General features: G+C 43.0%; 1 protein-coding gene across 1 annotated transcript in view; it reads left to right on the top strand.

Moving 5' to 3' along the window:
- The first annotated feature begins 926 nt into the window (after nt 1-926).
- Nucleotides 927-19956, top strand: part of sema6a (sema domain, transmembrane domain (TM), and cytoplasmic domain, (semaphorin) 6A) — a 166982-nt gene continuing 147952 nt past the window's right edge. Inside the window, exon 1 of the mRNA XM_041186608.1 lies at nt 927-986. The gene's annotated coding sequence lies outside the window, so the exon portion shown is untranslated. The remainder of the gene's footprint in view (nt 987-19956) is intronic.

Genomic DNA, 19956 nt, shown 5'->3' with positions numbered 1-19956 from the left:
TCTACCCCTGGTCAGAGTCACTGACAGCAGCAGTTCATATTTGTCACTACTAAGTGGTCAGAAGCACCAGAAAAAACCCTCCCTAATAGAAGTTTGGTGCCTTTGATTAACAACCTCTTGTTTAGTTTCCAGTGTTGCTGCAAATGCTGCTCTTGCTATTGGATATAATCCTGGAAAGTAAATCTAGTATGGATATTTTATCAGCAAGGAAAAAGACCATTGCTCAGCCTAAAATTCTTCTAATCCTCTTGAACCTAGAGAAGAATCCGGTCCAGTGGAGTCCGAAGAAAATCTCAAGGGAATTGGGTGGATGGGAAGATTAAATCTAAGGAAAGGCAGTCAACCTTTTAGTAAAAAAGATAACCTTCATTGTCAATGTTGCCTAAATTTTAAAACAGCCTGTTACAGGATCAACCTTTGCCTCAAAACCTATTTTTAATTATTCAAACAATGGGCTACAGGAAAGCAAAACCCTTAGAATGAACCTGCTTCTAGGATATTGACATACACCCTTGTCACAAATCATTGCTTTTCAAATGATAATTTCATTAATAACGCTGCTTAATATTTTTGGGATACAACACACTGCTTGCCAGTAACTGCTTCTCACCATTTCTAAATTGAGAACTCTTGACCAATTTGGGAAGCTGTCACATGCAAAGCTGATCCTAATCATTCTTCCGCAGGATGGGAGATCCCTTCCTGCTGCCAATCCCATGCTTCCTTTTCCAGGATGGCTGATTTCAGCTGATAGCTCCCAATTTTTCCTTTTATAATGCACGGAATATGCGTAAAATCCTGTGGAATCATTGGCCATGCGAAGACCCCTCCCCATGTCACCCACCCTGTGCGTGTTTCCTTTGTATATTCCAGCACGTGGTCAACCAGACCATCTTCAGTAAATCAGTGGGTTACTATCAGGAATAGTCAACTGCTGCACAGTTGAGCTGGGTTCAACTTATAAGCTTTTCGGACGAGAAACTAAGGTACGTTATTTTCTGTAACGTTTAATAGAAACAAATCATGTTTCTTTTTTAAATCAAACATATATTATGAACATACATAAACTGATAAGTAAGGTGAGACATAGAGATGTTCGGATGTGTGCAATGGTGTAACCAAATTCGAAATGATTATTTTGGAGGAATCTGAATTTCAAAAGTTTAAAATAGGATAGAAATTATTCCAAATGACTTGTTCTGTGCAAGGGAAGCTATTTATCCAGTTTTTAAAAGAAAGCATTGTGAGTTATGGAGACCTGGGTTTTATAAGTTGCCAATATTTACTGTGCTTTTTTAAAGTATACAGTTCAACTTGTTGCAGTATTATATATTTGATGCATACTAAAGGAACCGATAGGATTTTCAGTGGGATAAGCTGATTGTTTTCAAAGAAGTCCCAGGTAATTACTTTGGATCCATTGTAAATCACACAGTGTAATAGATGTATCATAGGTTCTGATACAGTCATAAAGAAAGCAACAGTACTTTAAGATTTTTTATGAGGAGTTCATTCCATTTTCCTTTGGTTAATTTTCACTTTTTATTCGGTTTTTCACTAAAATCCTGACATGCCATAAGCAGAGTTCATGTTATATTCAGTCTAAGAATACTTTGGACTTCAAAATAAATTGACAGGGAGCAGCAGTGTTGGGGGGGGGTGGTTGGTGGTCGGTGGTGGGGTGGGGTGAGGGTGGGGAAGTGGTGTGGTAGTGGCGGGGGAAGAAAACATAGGAAGGGCAGATCTTTCCTATGTCTCACTTGTACAGTTTCACAAAAGGTGTACTTGGTTTGGGTCAGACGAGCAGAGTTAAATGCAGACTCTCAGGATTCGTACTGGACCTGATTCTGACCCACTAATGTGCTCCAAGAGATATTACATTAACTGCCTACAGCTCGCTGTGATACATTCGGGCTAAACCAAGTAGAAGATTTGCAGGTTGGTCATTTATGAAAAGTCTGATCCACAACTTGAATCTGCACCAGAGGCAGAAGTGGAAGCTCTTCCTTAAAGCTATGATTGTAAAGATGCCCACACCGTGTATACCAGGTGACGTGAGGGGCACCAACTGTAAATAAACAAAGACACTTTGCAGCTTTCTTCCCCTGTGGCAAAACTGAGCTGCCTGAATGACTTTAGCTCAATTTTCATTAATATCAGGCAGCAATGTTTTGATTCAATATTAGAAATAAGAGTTAAATCTTTTGTTTATCTTGTAGTTTCTGCAGATACTTGAGCACTACATTCTGTCATTAATCATCTGAGAGGGCCACATATGTGCAACGTTGATCTGCTGTGCAAACACTAGTAGAATTTTCTAATTTACCATATCCTGGTGGGATGATAATTTCTATACTGAAATTGAGGCCATCAGCTTAGCTAATGGGCAGTCCTGCTGTGCGTAACTAACAGGTGCAGGCACAGATAGATTTCAGTACAGAAGTTATCATTACAGAGTTCCCTCATTATAATGAGTAGTACATATATTTCATTTCGAATAAATGCATTATGCACGTGAAGAACACAATGGGATCACTGGCTTACAATGCAGCAATGACAAGTAGAAAAAAACCACTAAAGGGAAATGTCAGTGTGCTCTTGTGTTGAGAATTGAGATAAGTAAAATGGCTGCTAAGATATTAAATGATTGGTGTTTTTTTGAATAAGTACCTAGCAATGATAAGGTCATTTGATGAGAGCAATTAACGAGTGACTACACCTCAAAAAGAAATTGATTGTTAATAGCTTTGCTCATCAAAGGAAACGTGATATATAGAAGGACTACAAGGTTTTCTTCTAGTGTGGGAGATTTAAAGTTAAGTGGAAAAAAACTGGAGAAATTTAGGCTCTTCAGCCTTGGGGAGATTGTAAAGCTCTACAATATCTTACATAATATAGAAAAAATAAATCCAGAGGTCTTAATTTGTGATGTGTTATGAAACTAGAGCAAGGGGCATCGGTTCAAACTGATAAAAAGCAAATTTAAGACTAATGTCAGCAAATGTTTCTACATAAAATGATTAACACCTAGGATGGCCTGCTGGACAGGATCATGGAAAGAAACCTCAAAGTCATTTAAGGGACAGTTGATGATGGAAGGGACTAAATTTTTCTCCTGAGACTAGTTAAAACAATTTGATTCCTCATTGATTGTTGCATTGATTGTTCTGTTGTGTTTAGTACATTCAGTGCTTTCACTAGAGTAGCAGTGTTTCCTGAAAGTGGAATCATAAGGTTTGAGACAAGAACAGGACAATTAGTTTCATACATTGAATATATTACTTCATTGATTAATTAACACTATACGGGTCATTTCTCCACTGAATTTAATATATATACTGAAATTTAAAATTATTGTTTGGCAATGCAGAACTTGAGTATTGTTGAAAAAAGAGACACGTAGAAGATTTTCGTCTTGCATTCAGAAGGACACTTCGCAAGAATACAAAAATAAGGAGAAAACAACAATTTATACTGTATGAGAAGAGAGTGCTGATTGGTTGGCAAGTGGACTCTGATTGATAGAGGCAATGCCATGGAGAATGCACCAATGATCATGAATGACAGTTAACTACCAAGATATAAGCAAAATACTGCGGATGCTGGAAATCTGAAACAAAAACAAGAATAGCTGGAAAAACTCAGCAGGTCCGACAGCATCTGATGAAGAGTCATTCGGACTCGAAATGTTAACTGTGTTCCTCTGCGCAGTTGCTGTCAGACCTGCTGAGTTTTTCCAGCTATTTTTGTTTTTGTTTCAGTTAACTACCAAGCATTGTTTGAAATGTAAATCAGGCAGCTTGACCCTGATTGGTCAAGGCATTGCCCTGAGGAATGAGTCAGCGAATGGCAGTTACTTATGAGTAATGTGGTACACAAATGAGTAATGTGGTATATGAATTTCAGTGCCAGCGTGATGCTAGGTATGTAAACCAAACATCCTAAAGACTGTCAAAAATTACGCTGACAACCAATTTAAGATTGTCATTCGGGCTCGCAATATGGTGCATTTGCATGTACTGGAAGCTACATATATTAATACACTGGGCCCTGTTGTCTGCAGACAGAAAGAACATGTACACACATTGTGCCTGTTTCAGGTAAACAAAATATGTGACAGCCATTCGCTATTTCATTCCTCAGGGCAATGCCTTGACCAATTGGGGTCAAGCTGCCTGGTTTAAATTTCAAACAATGTTTTGCAGTTAACTGTCATTTGCCATCACTGGTACATTCTCCATGGGAATGCCTCAACCAATCAGAGTCCACTTGCCAACCAATCAGCTCTCTCTTTTCATACATTATAAATTGTTGTTTTCCCCTTATATTGATAACCTTGCAAAAGGCCCTGATGAGTGCTAGACGAAAGTTTTGACGTGTCTTATTTCAGCAATACTCGATTTCAAAATTCCAAAGAGTATGCCAGGAAAAGAATTAGCCTGTTAAGTAACCATTTACAAATCTATTAGAATACATTTTGACTAACAATTATGCAGCAAAGAATTTGCTATTTGTCTACACGGCAGGAATTCTTCAATGAAGGTAATAATATTTGTGGGTTTTTTTGCTGAGTGGTTTCACTGGTGAAACTACTTTTGTAAACAGAAAACATAGAGCTGAGAGTTGATTTTTTTTACTTCACCACTTGGTTCCATTGACAGTCCTTTTTGATTATTAATGCTGAATGCCAACAGCACTTTGCCTTCAAGCCAACACATTCAACTGAACAGGTGAGACAAATGAAGTAAAGACCAGTTTCCGAGACAAGGAGCTGTCTTTGCTTGTTCTCCAACAAAGATCACAAAATATATTTCCTTTGTGAGGAAATGTTATTTTCCAGGATGCATTTAACTTGAAAGTATCAAAAAATGATCCTTAAAATGTAAGCCATAACATTTAGCACCATAGCATCAGTAATTTTGCACCATGCTTGTTTTGGGTGCATAATGGATTCTAAGCTGCATGTACACATTCCTGGTGTGGCATGCACTGGAAGCCATTTTGATGAGGGCATTAGCACAGTTATTAGGACTGTGCACCAATAGTATGTGACTCCGGTCATCATGTGACACTGATTTGATACCAGCTGAGTAATTCCCAACTTCAACACTCCAGCTAAATCCCTCTCTTAAATACACATTCAGTTGAAGGAAGGACCCAGAATGGCATTATTCAAAACAATCATCAGCTACTTTCAGCTAAGTTGCTAATTGAATTCTACCGACTCTGTCTGAGTTTATAGAAATGCTGTGAGTTTTCTACTGCTGTTTAAAGTTGGCGAAGTTGACAGGGAATGGTTTTGCACTTGGTGAAGGCCTTGGTTTTGCCTTCAAATATTCTGTGCCCAATCATGAGTGCTGTAGTCACCATCACACTTTGGTGTGTGGCATGTCAAGGAGATTGAACAGAGGCAGTACAGAGGGGACAAGCTGCTCACAGGGGTAGGAAGAGGAGGGGGGAGGAGACCTTATCCACTGGACTGTCTTTGGGGAGCCAGGAGGTGAGTTACTCACCTCAATATTCACAGGCCTGTATTTTTGTAAAGACAGAAGAGCTCTGAGCCTTAGCCAAGATGGCACCAAGTTGAAATTCAGAAGTCCTGTCCCTAAACCCGGCATCCACCATTTTCATAGAGGATGGGGAACAGGCGAATGGGACTTATTTTACCCATCAGCAGTTCACGGAGGCTGCTGCACATTTAAAGGTGTAGTTGCCTTTGAACAGAAGCAGAATTGGGCATCAAAGTTTCAGAGACTCATGGGTTTTAGACATTTGAGAAAAAGGTCTGAACCTACCAGAGTTCTTTGGAGAGGAACAGTACCCTTTTGGACAGGTGAAGTACCCCTTTAAGAGTGGTCAAATACCCCTTTGGGAGAGGTCAGATACCCTTTGGGAGAGATCAGGTACCCCTTTGGGATTGTTAAGAGTAGACATGAATGTGCATAAAAAGTGGATAAGCTCTGTGTAACTACCAAGCTGTCAAGTCATTTAAAACACCTGCCCTTTAAATTAAAAAAAAACACAGCCAGACTGCTTTGAAAAAAATTCTGCTTGCATTTTCACTAGACACTTGTTGACATAATTCTGAGCACTATCATTATAGTATTATTTCTGCTTGACTGCTTCCGCAACCTATCCTTACCACAGTGGGGGATAGGGTGGGATGGGGGGTGGGGTAAGGAGTGTGCTGCAGGTTCACAGTTTTACAGCCTCAATTGGTTATAAAGAGATTAGCTGTGTTTGATTTGGGGCTATTAATATAAATGTGTGTTTTATAAGAGATTAAGTATTTGAAGAAAACATTTGTTTTTATATCGGATTAAGAACTTGAAGGGATTTACATGTATTGAATTTATCAACAAGTCTGCCCGTGTTGGCATGGAGAGTGTAAGAGCAAAGGGTGATAGGCGGGGGTCATAAGTTAGCATGAATTGGCACTAAGTTAGCATAGGGACCATAAAGGGCCGTGGGGATGATAGGAGTCATAGGTTGGCACTAAGTTGGCATAGGGGTTATAAAGGACTATGGAAATGACTGGAGGGCATTATAGGATGCCATGGGTTGGCACTAAATTGTCAGAGCAGGTTTAAGGGTGATGGGGATGAGTGGGGGTCATGGGTTTGTATGTGCCGGCTCTGTTGACATAGAGGTTATGAGGGGTCATGGGTATTGGGTAGAAGAGAATAGGTTGACAGCGAGGTATGAGGGGCTTTGGGGGTTGGTGGGGGCATGGGTTGGCATAAGTTGGCATGGATAGGGCATGGGAAGTGGCTGAGTATGAGGGACTGTGAGGGATGAGGGTTAGAGGGCCTAATATTCAATCGAACAACTGGGAAAAAATCCAGAGCACCAATATGGGCCTTTTAACCAGACCTCCTCATTACTCAGCAGCTCCCGTGGCTGCCTCCGAACTGTTTCCAGGACTGTGGGCCTGACTCCAGCAGCCACCTGGCCCCAGAATGAAAATCGCTATTGCTCAGGGCACTTTCTCCCAGTTTGACTTTGCAGAGTTAAGAATTTTCCCGACCCTGTGCTCTTGACTGAGGGGCAAAAATTTGGGCCCCAGTGACTGACCTGGACTTGTAGCCACAGTATTTATATAGCTGGTACAGTTCAGTTTCTGATCAATAATAGTCCCCAGGATATTGATGCTAGGGGATTCAGCAATGCTAATGCCATTGACTGTCAAGAGGAGTTGGTTAGATTTCCTCTTGTTGGAGATGGTCATTGCCTGGCTCTTGTGTGGCATGAATGTTACTTGCCACTTATCAGCCCAAGCCTGAATGTTGACAAGGCCTGACTGCATATGGGCACAGACTGCTTCAGTACCAGATGTACAACAACCACAAAGGTTTCTATAATCTGAAAGTGCAATTGCTATGTGATTATGTTCAGCATATCATGCAGATGAATACCCGTTATCCTGGCAACAGTAACGATGCCTTTGTCCCGTGCCAGTCTGCTGTTCCCTCAGTATTAGAGCGCACATATCAGATCAGAGCCTGGCTGCTGGGTGATAAGGGCTATCTGCTGACCACTTGCCTCATAACTCTGGTGCACAATCATACTTACGTTGGCAGAATGCATATAATGACAGTCTTTGTCACACAAAATCTCATCAAGAAAGCCATTACGGTGCTTAAACAACGCTTCCACTGATTGAACAACTCTTAAGTAGGCTGGCAGCACTTGGCAGAGCTTGTGTCACCATTTGCCATGGTCTGCTGCATCCTACATAATCTCGGCTTCGTGAGGATACAGCGCTTGTCATCAGGGTTTTTTTAAATTCTTTCACAGGATGTGAGCGTCATTGGCTAGGCCAGCATTTGTTGCCCATCTCTAACTGTCCTTCGGAAGGTGGTGGTGAGCCAATTCTTTGAACCACTGCAGTCCATGTGGTGTGGGTACACCCAAAGTCCAATAGCTAGAGGGTGCCAGGATTTTGACACAGTGACAGTGAAGGAACGGCAATATAGTTCCAAGCATTATGACCAATTGAGGAGGAGTGAATTGGCTCCCCTTTATTTCAACCCCCTCAGTTGATGGCAACAAAGATTTAAAAAATTTCTTTTCCCCATGAACGCCTTTTCCAATCCAAATGTATTTATTTGTTAATAAGGAGCCAATCAAACCAGGTTTTACTAAGTCAAAAAAAGAGCAAGTTTTCTAGTTATTAAACCCATCAAAAATAATAAAGTTGCACGGCGCACACACACAGATCTCAGAAGGAAGAAGTAAAGTCCAAATAAAAGTTAAAAGAATATACAGTTAAGTTCTTTCCTTGTCCTTGAGGTGTAGATTGTTGAACGTTGTGGCTGTTTGACGTTAGTTGCTTTCCTATAGAATCCTGGGCCTGAATTTTTCCTTTGCTGGCACGCGAGATCAGTGGGTCCAGGAGCAGTCAGGAAACAGGCCCCTGACCGCGATTTCACGCTGGCTGGCCAATTAACGGCCAGCTGGCACAAAACGCTCATTGAGAGGCACAGCACTGCCGCGGTGGTGGGTGGGGGGGGGCGGGGGAGGAGAGGGCATCACCGCTGGCGTGGGTGAGCGCTTCCGCTGAGTTTGCTGAAGGCAGTCAGCTGCCTCCAGGGAGCTGCGGACCTGCGCGTAATAGAATAAAGCCCAAAGAAGCTGCAAAAGAAATGTCCAGGCAGCACAGGCGAGCGCTTGAAAGCATGCCTCATTAAAATGCTATCCAACCGATACTTATTTTTCTTTTAAACCCTAGCGGAGATTTCATCCCGCCATCGGATGAGGTTTCATCAAAAATGTAAAGGCCGCCTGGCTGATTGGCCTGTCCCCCAACCATAATGTTGGACGGGCCACGAAAAATCGCTGACGATTGCTCCGAATTGCCTGCTTAATTGTGGATGGGCGCACTGAGCGCGGCGCACACCTGTCCATGGAACATAAAATTCTGCCCCGAGTCTGCATTTTGTTGACAACACCCTTTAGCTTCCAGATAAGAGGGAGATCTTACTGCATTCTTCCAGCCGTCTTTTCTGGTGACCGCCATGTTCCTTTTCTCCCCCGTTTGTTCTTTTCCTCTCAGCTTGGCAGAACTAGTTTTTAAACCCCTCTCCGTATATTCTGTAAGGGAATTAAATGAGCACGTCTTAGCATTCATTTTTGTAGGCTGAGTAATCCCATTTTTTTTTCGATCTTTGCATCTCTGAAACCTTCGGCATGTTTCAAGATATGAATCAACAGAAGACGGGGCAGAATTTTGCCCTTCCTGGGCAGGCTCGGTGGGGGTGGGGGGGGGGGATGGTGGACAGGGACAGTCGGGAAGCTGATCGCCGCCCGCAGTTGGGGCCGGACCGCGATTTCACACAGTTAAGGCCCAGTCAGTGTGAAACGCATGCTGCAGCGTTCAGCGATGCCTGCATGTAGAGGGGGAGGGGGGGCGGTGGCGAGCGCCAACTTCACGCATGTGCGTGGGTGCTTGCTGGAAAAGCTCCCTGAGGCACAGAGCTGCCTCGGGAGGATGAACAGTGTTGAAAATAGAAGTAAAGACTTTTGAACTGTTAACAAACATGTCCCCTCGTGCGACTTTGTCACGTGAGCCAGGGACAGGTTAGAAATTAGGATGAAACTTTCCTTTTAATGACGGTTCGAAACCCCATCGCGCCCGCGGATGAGGTTTGGCAAAAAAAAAATGCAAAGGCCGCTTGGCATTTTAGCCTGCCCACCGACTGCAAGGTTGGACGGCAGCGAAAATTTTAAGTGAATGAATAGGCCTTTTAATTGTCGGCAGGTGCGCTGCCAATTCCTGTGCACCCCCACTGACTGAAATATTGCGCGAGTGCAAAGTCATAACGCATCATTTTACCCCCGAGCGGGTTGAGCACACGCCCACACACTCAGCAAAAAATCCTGCCCCAAGTGTGCATATAGGTGAGCATGGGAAATGTTCAGTAGACATGCCTCTCCCACTTCTGGTTTAAATAACCTACCCAGGCTGATTGCCAAAGCTAAAGCTCACACATGAGTGGGGAGCAGTAGGATGAAGTACTCATGGGTGCCAGGAACTTATGCAACTGTGCAAAAAAAAAAATCAGCCTCCTCAGTGGAGAAAGAGAATTTCCAACAGAAGAAACATTTGTTCCACACTTCAAACAATTCCTTCTTAAAAGTGTAATTTGCCTATGGTGCAATCAAATTTTCTAAAGCAGAGCCGCAAGACATATTTAACACTTCTGTGGCCAGTTGTGACAGATGCTTTTGATTAAAGTATAAAGCATTCAACGTTTTTAATGCTTTTCACAATTACTTCAAAATTAAGAAATAATTAAAGCCACCAGTCAGTTGATTTAATTGTGAATTTGGTCGTTCTTATTCTTTCAGAGGCTTTGGGCTTCATCAGTAATGATTTTAGCATATTTCTGAATGAAATCAATAACCAAAAGAAGAGGTTAACAATAACTTTAAGCTGAGAGCACTGTCCGGCAATGCAACAGATGTGGCTTTTCTGACCATTAGATTGGGGATTGACTATAGGGACTTTTTTTGTAATTCCACTACTGTTTCTCTCAGCTGGACAGAGGTATGTACATCGACTGCAGCCTTTAGTAAAAAATACTGAATACAACTTGACGGACAATGGCATAAAAGAGTTCTGGACATATGGTAGTTACGATCGCTTTTGTCTTGATATGAAAGGGGGCTTGGCATGATGACATGCAATGTTCATGGAAAATGTACATGCGGAGCAGGGAGGGGAGGCGAGGAGATGCTCAACTAATCTCAGTGATGGCACCTGGAGGGTAATTTAGGTGGAAAAATTCAGGGCACCTGGAACTTCAGAGAAACTGTGAGCTAATATTTTAACTCTTAAAAATATTTTAACTCAAACCAAAAACAATAAATCTAGGAAAGTTTTATTTTTACTCTTTCCTTGTAATCATTACTCTGGGCCCATTGATGATGGTCAGGGAGGCTGGCAAACTGGCACAGGAAGGCATTGGGGAGGTGCTTGTCCACCCACCACCACACCCTTTCATCACTGGCAGGAACGGTGGCAAATTGGCTGCCCATTGGGAGTCCAATTGAGCCACTCAAGTTTCCAATTAAGGGCAATTCCCAGCTCCGTGGGCATTTTGCTCTTGTTGGAGATGTCATTGCCTAACACTTATGTTGTGTGGATGTAACTTGCCATTTATCAGCCCAAGCATGAATGATGTCCAGGCCTTGCTGCGTATGAACACGGACTGCTTCAGTATCTGAGGAGTCGGCAATGGTGCAATCGTCAGCGAACATCACCACTTCTGACCTTTCTTTATTTATTTATGGGATGTGGGCATCGCTGGCAAGGCCAGCATTTATTGCCCATCCCTAATTGTCCTTGAGAAGGAGGTGGTGAGCTGATGGAGGGAACGTCATTGATAAACAACTGAAGATGGTTGGGCCTAGGACATTACACTGAGGAACTCCTGCAGTGATGCCCTGAGACTGAGATGATTGACCTTCAACAACTGCAACAATCTTCCTTTGTGCTAGGTATGACTCCAACCGGCAGAGAGATTCCCCCTGCCTTGATTCCTATTGACTCCAGTTTTGCTGGGGCTCCTTGATGCCACATTCACTCAAATGCTGCCTTGATGTCAAGGGCAGTCACTCTCACCTCAGCTGATTGAATCAACAGCTCTTGGGAGCAGGCTGCCATCCTTCATTTTTATTATTTCATGGGCGTTGCTGGCAAGGCAGGCATTTATTGCCCATCCCTAATTGCTCTTGAACTGCCTGGCTTTCTGGGCCATTTCATAAAGCGGTTAAGAGGCAGCCACATTATTGTCACATGTAGGCCAGACCAGGTAAAGATGGCAGATTTCCTTCCCTAAAAGGCATTAATGAACCAAATGGGTTTTTAACCACAATCGATGGTAGTTCCAAGGGGCAGAATTTTTCGTCCCACAGGCAGGTGCACGCCTGACCCGAACAGGAGTGAAATAGTACACAATGACGTAGGCCGAGCATCCCGATGTCATTGCGCACTCTCGGAATCTTTCGGTTGGCGGGTGTGTGCGAAAGGCAGCAGTGTGCCCGCCAACAATGAAGAGGCCCAATAAGACCCTTAACTAATGAAGTTGCATTTTTCGCTGCCCACTCAACTGTTCAGTTGGCGGGCGGACGAATAGGCCAGGGGACCTTTGTATTTTTAACAAAACCTCATCCACGGGCGGGATGAGGTTTCCAACTGTTACTAAAAAAAGCAATAAAAATTTCTAACATCCTTTTTTACATGCCCGTCTGCATGTGACTGAGTCACATGTGGGGACATGTTTATATCATTTGAAACTAGTTTATTCTTCATTTTAAAATCCTTCAGCTCGCCAAGCTTTCGGTGCACGCTCCCCCACACATGCACAGACTTCAGCACTCACACTCTTCCTACCCCACCCTGGCAGTGCTGAGGTTGTTAGCACGCCTTTCACACAAAGTTCTGTCGAAGGGTCATGAGGACTCGAAACGTCAACTCTTTTCTTCTCCGCCGATGCTGCCAGACCTGCTGAGTTTTTCCAGGTAATTCTGTTTTTGTTTCGCCTTTCACACTGGCTGGCTATTAACTGGACAGCCAGTGTGAAATTGCAGTCAGAGGCAGCAGTTGATCTTACAGCCATTCCCAGGCCCACCTACTACCCCTCCCCATGGACACCATTACTGAGACTAGCCTTATATTCCAGATTTATTCACTTAATTTAAATTCCCATGGTGGGATTTGAACCCATAACCCCCTAAGCATTACCAGGGCCTCCAGGTGACTAGTTCAGTAACATTACCATTACACCACCATCTCTCTGGTGGCAGCCACTTAATTGACTGCCACAGGCAAAATGCAGTCTAAAATACAAAATGCCACCAACCACTGAAATGGGATCAGCCCCCACCCCACCCCACCCAACCCTGCTTTCTGCCCTGTCTTCTGTCTCCACAAAATTCCAGCCTACCAGCAAGAAACTCAAGATGTACTTTTTATATTAAAATCCAGCATGCAATTATGAGCTGCAGCCGAAAGTGCTTTAGTATTTTATGAAAAGAATTACACAAAGGCAAAAGAATGATCCAAAAATGAACCCTTCATACAATATCCAGTGAACAAATGTATGTATCAAAGCATTTTCTGATTAATTCTGTTGACTGGATTAAAATAAGTTCTGAACTGACCACATCTAAAGAGAAAATATCGAAACTCAAGCATTCTGATAAACATTTATCTTTGAGCGAGATCAAGGGGAGAAATTCACCTGAAACCAGTTACTGGTGCAAAACAGGTGATGGGATTCGAACATACTCCCAAAGATATTGGTGAAATGCCAAAGCCACATTTGCCATATGGCCTTATATGAACAAAACAGGTGAGCTGCAGATGCTAATCAAGCATCTTGATATGGTTCACCAGTGAGGTCTTGGCAATTACAGGTGACACTGACACCAAGGACAAAGTGTCCCACTGGTAGTTTTTTGAATTCTGAGAAGCAAAGTGGAGGAGGCTGTTTTTTTGAGCCACCTCCAATGATTAAGGGCCGCTGCGTCTGCTGTCAAGACCTGGAACAACAATACAGAGCATGCACAGAGGCTGGTTCCACTCATTCTCAGATGAGCCTCAACTGAGGTCCTGCAGCTGGCATTAGGACACCACTTGAAAATGTAAAGGGTCCAGTCTCAGGTAGATGCGTTGCAAAGCTAGAATTGACAAGATTCCGATCTAGCAACAAGTGCATTTCCAAGGAAGATAGGAAATTGCCTCCTAAAATTGGTTCCCTTCCATGTCGATTTCACACCCTAAAACCAGTCATAAATATGATAAGGGGAGGAAGTGGTATTGTAATAACATCACTGGACTAGTAACTCAGAGGCCCAGAATAATGCCCTGGGGGACATGGGTTCAAATCCCACCACAGCAGCTGGTGGAATTTGAATTCAATTAATAAATCTGGATTAAAAGCTAGTCTAATTATCACAACTCACTGGGGATAGTGCACTGTAATATCAAGCCCCATTGTTCCCAAGCTGTGAAAAAGTTTGATCAAACCACCACGTTGCCCCAGTTCTACCTAACTGTTTAATTTAGGTTAACAGAATACAAGCACCAGGTTTGTAAACTTAATCAGTAACCTACTGTTTACTGTCCATAACTCGTGGCAAAAGGAAGAAATATGAACTTCTAACTCTATAACTTTAACTCTACACCTTCTTGAACCCCTATAGATAAACACACATGCACACACACATAAGACACACAAAACATGGATTTTAAGGGTGAGATGAAACAATTCAATAGCACCAAATCAAAGTACAGGATTAGATGGGTTGATTTTGATTGATGTCTTCCAAATTCCTTGCAGTTTGTTGTTGATGATACAAGGTGGTCTCCCAGCACTTTCAGTCTGTGGTTTGCTGGTTGAAAAACTTGCTTCTCAATGTCTCTATGAGCGATTTTTTTTTCCCTTTTCCTCTTGAAAGGTTTTTCAGAGAAAGCAGGTTACAGGAATGTAAGGTATAGCCAGCTAGCTACTATGGTAAAATTGCTGGAATCGTACAAATGCAGGAGAGAGAGAGAGGTTTTAGGTCTTCCCTCTGTGCAGGCTAGGAGCTGTTCTCCCTGCACTGTTACCACACAAAACCCTGGTTACTTGGTCAACAGCCAATTAAAATTGGTTCTCCTTAGTCCAGAACTCCTTTCCGGCACTATCCTGTTCCTTTATGGCACACTCTGTTCCAGGATAGCAACATTGTAGATATCCTCATCCTATTCCAGTGAACATGTCTATCAACTGCAACCGTGGTAGTTTTTAATGCTACAGTCCAAGGAAGATAAAAAAAGGTTCTTTACATAATGGTGATCATGAAACCAATGTCGAATATCATCAAAAGCCATCTGGTTCACTAAAGCCCTTTCGGGAAGTAAATCTGCCATCTTTACCTGGTCTGTCCTACATGTGACTCCAGACCCACAGCAATGTGGTTGACCCTTAACTGCCCTCTGAAATGGCCTAGCAAACCACTTAGTTGTATCAAACTGCTACGAAGCCTAAGAGGAATGAAACCAGCATCAACCTAGACACTAGAAACAACAATCGCACACTCAGTCCTGTCGACACTGCGAAGCTTACTAACATCTGGGGGCTTGTGCCAAAATGGGGAGAGTTGTCCCATAGACTAGCCAAGAAACTGCCTGACACAATCATGCTCAACGAATCATACCTTAAAGATATTGCCCCAGAAACCACTATCACCATCCCTGAGTATGTCCTGTCCCACCGACAGGGCAGAAACACCAGAAGTGGTGGCACAGTGGTATACAGTCAGAAAGGAGTTGCCCTGGGAGTCCTCAACATCAACTCTGGACTCCATGGAGTCTCATGGGAACCGCCTGCTGGTTACCATCTGCCATCCCCCCACCCCCCCCAAACCCCTCACCCTTCAGCTGATGAATCAGTGTTCCTCCATGTTGAACATCAGTTGGAGCAAGTACTGAGGGTGGCAAAGGCAACAAATGTACTCTGGATGGGGAACTTCAATGTCCAAACCAAGAGTGGCTCAGTAGCACCACTAATGACCGAGCTGGCCAAATCCTCAAGGGCATAGCAAGCAGATTGGGTCTAAGGCAGGTAGTGAGGGAACCAACCAGAGGGAAAAACCTACTTGACCTCGTCCTCACCAATCTATCTATTACAGATGCATCTATCCATGGTAGTATTGGTAGAAGTGACCACCACGGAGTCCTTGTTGAGAGGACATCCCATCTTCACTTTGAGGATGTTGTGTGGCACTATCACCGTGCTAAATGGGATAGATTTTGAACAGATTTAGCAACTCAGGACTGGGCTTCCAAGAGGTGTTGTGGTCCATCAGCAACAGCAGAATTGTATACAACCACAATCTGTAACCTCATGGCCCGGTATTCCTCCACTCTACCATTACCATCAAGCCGGGGATCAAGCCTGACCCAATGAAGAGTGCAGGAGGACATGCCAGGAGCAGCACCAGGAATACCTAAAAATGAGGTGTCAACCTGGTGAAGCTATAACACAGGACTACTTGCAGTAAAGGGTCCAGTGCCTGTCTCAGGAAGGCGTGCTGCATACCTAAAATTGGCAAGCTTCCGATCTGACAACAAGTACATTTCCAGAAGTGGGGATGTTCGCTGATGATTGCACAAAGTTCAGCACCATTTGCAACTTCTCAGATAATGAAGCAATCTGTGTCCATATGCAGCAAGACCCCTGGGAAATATTCAGGCTTGGGCTGAGAAGTGGCAAGCAACATTTGCACCACACATGTGCCAGGTAATGACTATCTCCAACAAGAAAATATCTGACCATCGCCCCTTGACATTCAATGCCATTACCATCGCTGAATCCCACATTATCAACATCCTGGGGGTTACCAATGCCGAGAACAGAATTGAACCCATCACATCACTGTGGCTACAAGAACAAGTCAGAGGCTGGAAATTCTGCTGTGAGTAACTCACCTCCTGACTCCCCAAAGTCTGTCCACCATCTACAATGCACAAGTGAGGAGTGTGATGGAATAGCCACCACTTTCATGAATGAGTTCAGCTCCAACAACACTCAAGAAGCTTGACTCCATGCAGGACAAAGGAGTACACTTGAATGGCACCCCATCTACCTTAAACATACATTCTCTCTACTATCGATGCACAGTGGCAGCAGTGTCTACCATAAACAAGAAGGACTGCAGCAACTCACCCATGCTCCTTAGACAGCACCTTCCAAACTTGTGACCTCTACCACTAGAAGGACAAGGGCAGCAAATGCATACAACACCACCACCTGCAATTTCCCCTCCAAGCCACACACTATCCTAACTTGGAACTATATCACCTTTCCTTCAACATTGCTGAGTCAAAATCCTGGAACTCCCTCCCTAACAGCATTGTGGGTGTTCCTACACCACATAGACTGCAGCGGTTCAAGACAGCAGCTCACCACCTTCTCAAGGGAAATTAGGGTTGGGCAATAAATGCTGGCCTAGTCAGCAGCGCCCTCATCCCATGAATGAAAAAAAATGGAGCCTCAGCCCCAAAATGTCCTAGGTCTTTGGATTTTTGAAAGTGTTTATTCTGCACTGGCTTCATATTTCTGCAAAATAAGTCTCCGCTCCTTCCAACTGGAATTGGTGATATGAAGCTGAAAGTTCACAGCTCTATGCATTTGTATCTTCAGATGTTATTCAATAACAGTTCTTTGACTGCTTTCTCCAAAGAATAACTCTGATCTTTTTTCCTTGCCTAATCTATTGGCCTTGAGCTCAGTGGTAATGCAACAACTGCCCCTGCACTTGGAGATCAGCTAAGTCAGTATAATACCATGGTCAAATGTGGGCTCTCCTGATCTGTATACCTTAGATCACAATAAGCAATGACTTTATCCACAAGCCATTTGGGGAAGTAGATTTTAATTCTTCAACTTAATAAAAATTTCAGGTTCAGGTTCACAAGTATTATAAATAATTTGACTCTATTTCTTTTACAATGAATGGTTTAGGTGAGTGATATATTGATGTTGTAAGATATTGGAAGTAACCTTGTTGGCACAGCTTTCTGACATAACTGTGTTTTTTGCAAGCTGTACTTGCATGGTTGTCTATCAAAATCCTAAGTAATTCAAGAAACATTTCGACAGGGCTTGGAATCTAATTTCAAGGTTTCAAAACCCAATTTTTTTTAACTGAATCTGAGTTCTACCTCACTTGAAACTCTTGTGTTTTTGCAACAGTGGCTTTCTGCTGTCCCCGAAGAGTGGGGATTTCTGATCTCACTGTAAATTTTGCCAAATTCAGAAGTTTGTCTTGCGATGTATGAGAAAGAGGCTGCTGTTGGAAAAGAATTCTAGCTTCAGATAAGAGAGAAATAAAAATGTCAGCGAGGAGTGAGGACTCATTAAGGAAAGCAGGAGCTATCAGAAAGCTGGGAACACCAGTCAAGTGGCAGAATGTGGGGATAAGGAACATACTTGTGGGAGCAAAGCACAATAGATGACGACCTGAGAAGAATTGGTAGTACCTGTGGGAACATAGTAGCAGCTAAGGGCACCTTAGGAGGACCAAGCAAAATAGCAGGCGGATCATCTATAGGGATTGGTGAGTGCCTCAGGGAGCAGGGTGACTTTTTAAAATAATTTAGTTAGTCACAGATGTATTACAGTTATGAGGAAAGAGCATCAAGAAAATTCCTTATTTTACAACAAGGTATTGAGGACTACAGAGATAAAAACAAAAAACTGCGGATGCTGGAAATCCAAAACAAAAACAGAATTACCTGGAAAAACTCAGCAGGTCTGGCAGCATCGGCGGAGAAGAAAAGAGTTGACGTTTCGAGTCCTCATGACCCCTCAACAGAACTGTTCTGTTGAAGGGTCATGAGGACTCAAAACGTCAACTCTTTGCTTCTCCGTCGATGCTGCCAGACCTGCTGAGTTTTTCCAGGTAATTCTGTTTTTGTATTGAGGACTACAGTACTTTGTATTTCAAAATAATACAATAGAGAGAGTCGTTGATGCTGACGATTCCGATTCCATACACACAATGTGCCACAACCAAGCATATCTCCTATTTCATTCCTTTTTTTATTAGAACAGAAAGTTTCACTTTGCAGGAAGGAAATTGCAATCATTTTCAGGAAGTGCTGATAGAAAAGTTAAAAGACCCCCCTTTGGCTGACTCTGTGTGTGGGTTTGATGACACTTGGTACTGCACTGTTGGTGTACCAAAGAAATATTCTATTGTAACATAGGTGATTCTATGATCAGCACAAGCATTAAAATAAATCTTTACTAATTGTCAGTGAGGAGAGAGGAGCTTAGAAAACCTGTCAACTCCGACAATGTGACAAGTGTCTCGGATTTTTTTTGCGGCAGGGATTTGTATAATATTCTGTTTTTCTGTTCTAGTTATGCACACTTACAATTGCTCTGTGTTATATGTACCTAAAAACTTAAAAAAAACAAGAGTCTGCAAATCCTCAAACACATCATCCCCTGAGAATCTCAGAGCAGACCAGGTGTTACTCTTAATTCTTGCACCCCCCTTCACCATTTAATTGAAGATGTCTGTTTCTGTTCCCCGGGGAGTTCATTCAGTGACTAGCTCGACTTTGTAAACTGAATAGGTGCTAGATTTAAACCCTGCTATCTCTGCTGAGGAACTGAAAGCAGGGCTACAATCGACCGCAACGCTCATTGGAGTAGATTTTCATTTCTACTGCCTGGGTAGTAATCTAATGGTGTAAACTACATGCTCTTGACACAATCAACGGAGGGAAAATCAGACAAAACCTGTAAAGGCTGTGCAAACCCATCTATTGAAGATGAAACTCAATGTAATGGGTTAGGGAGAGGAAATTTGACCAATTATTTAATGATTCCTGCTGGAAGTGTATTAATTTGTCAGGTGAGGACAGGATCGGAATCAGCTGTAATGCTTTCCTGCTCATGTACACAATCAGAGACCACAGCTAAATGTTGGCCATGATACTGGAGCATCACTATGGAAAAAATACTCAAATAAGGTGCCAATGCCTCCAGCAGATGTGCTGAGAGGAGAAAATAGGTCAAAACTAAAGCAATATCTGCCTCCTTTGGAGACAACTAGGAATGCTTTTAATTGAATTGGAAAAGTAAAATCTTCAAGCAACAAGATATACAAAAATAAAGACACATCGAGTGGAATCATCCCAGACTTGCACTAAGTGCAGTAGTGGGCATGTAAAAAGCTGTTTTTGGTTTTTGTGCCATATCATCCCATTCCTGGCATGTCCCGCCTCATTAACACTGCATGCATGAGAAACACTCGGGACCGCTGGTGGGGTGGCCTCTGATTCGCCCGACCTGCCATCACCATAGGCCTTCAGTAATCCAGACGGCATACTTAAAGGGCACCCCGCACAGAGCTAGCACTCGCTAAGAAATCGAAAGCTGCTTGAAAGTC

The sequence above is a fragment of the Carcharodon carcharias genome, chromosome 4 (assembly GCF_017639515.1).
Source record: "Carcharodon carcharias isolate sCarCar2 chromosome 4, sCarCar2.pri, whole genome shotgun sequence".
NCBI lineage: Eukaryota > Metazoa > Chordata > Chondrichthyes > Lamniformes > Lamnidae > Carcharodon > Carcharodon carcharias.
The sequence above is the reverse complement of the archived record's forward strand: the minus strand, read 5'-3'. Positions and strand labels throughout refer to the sequence as shown.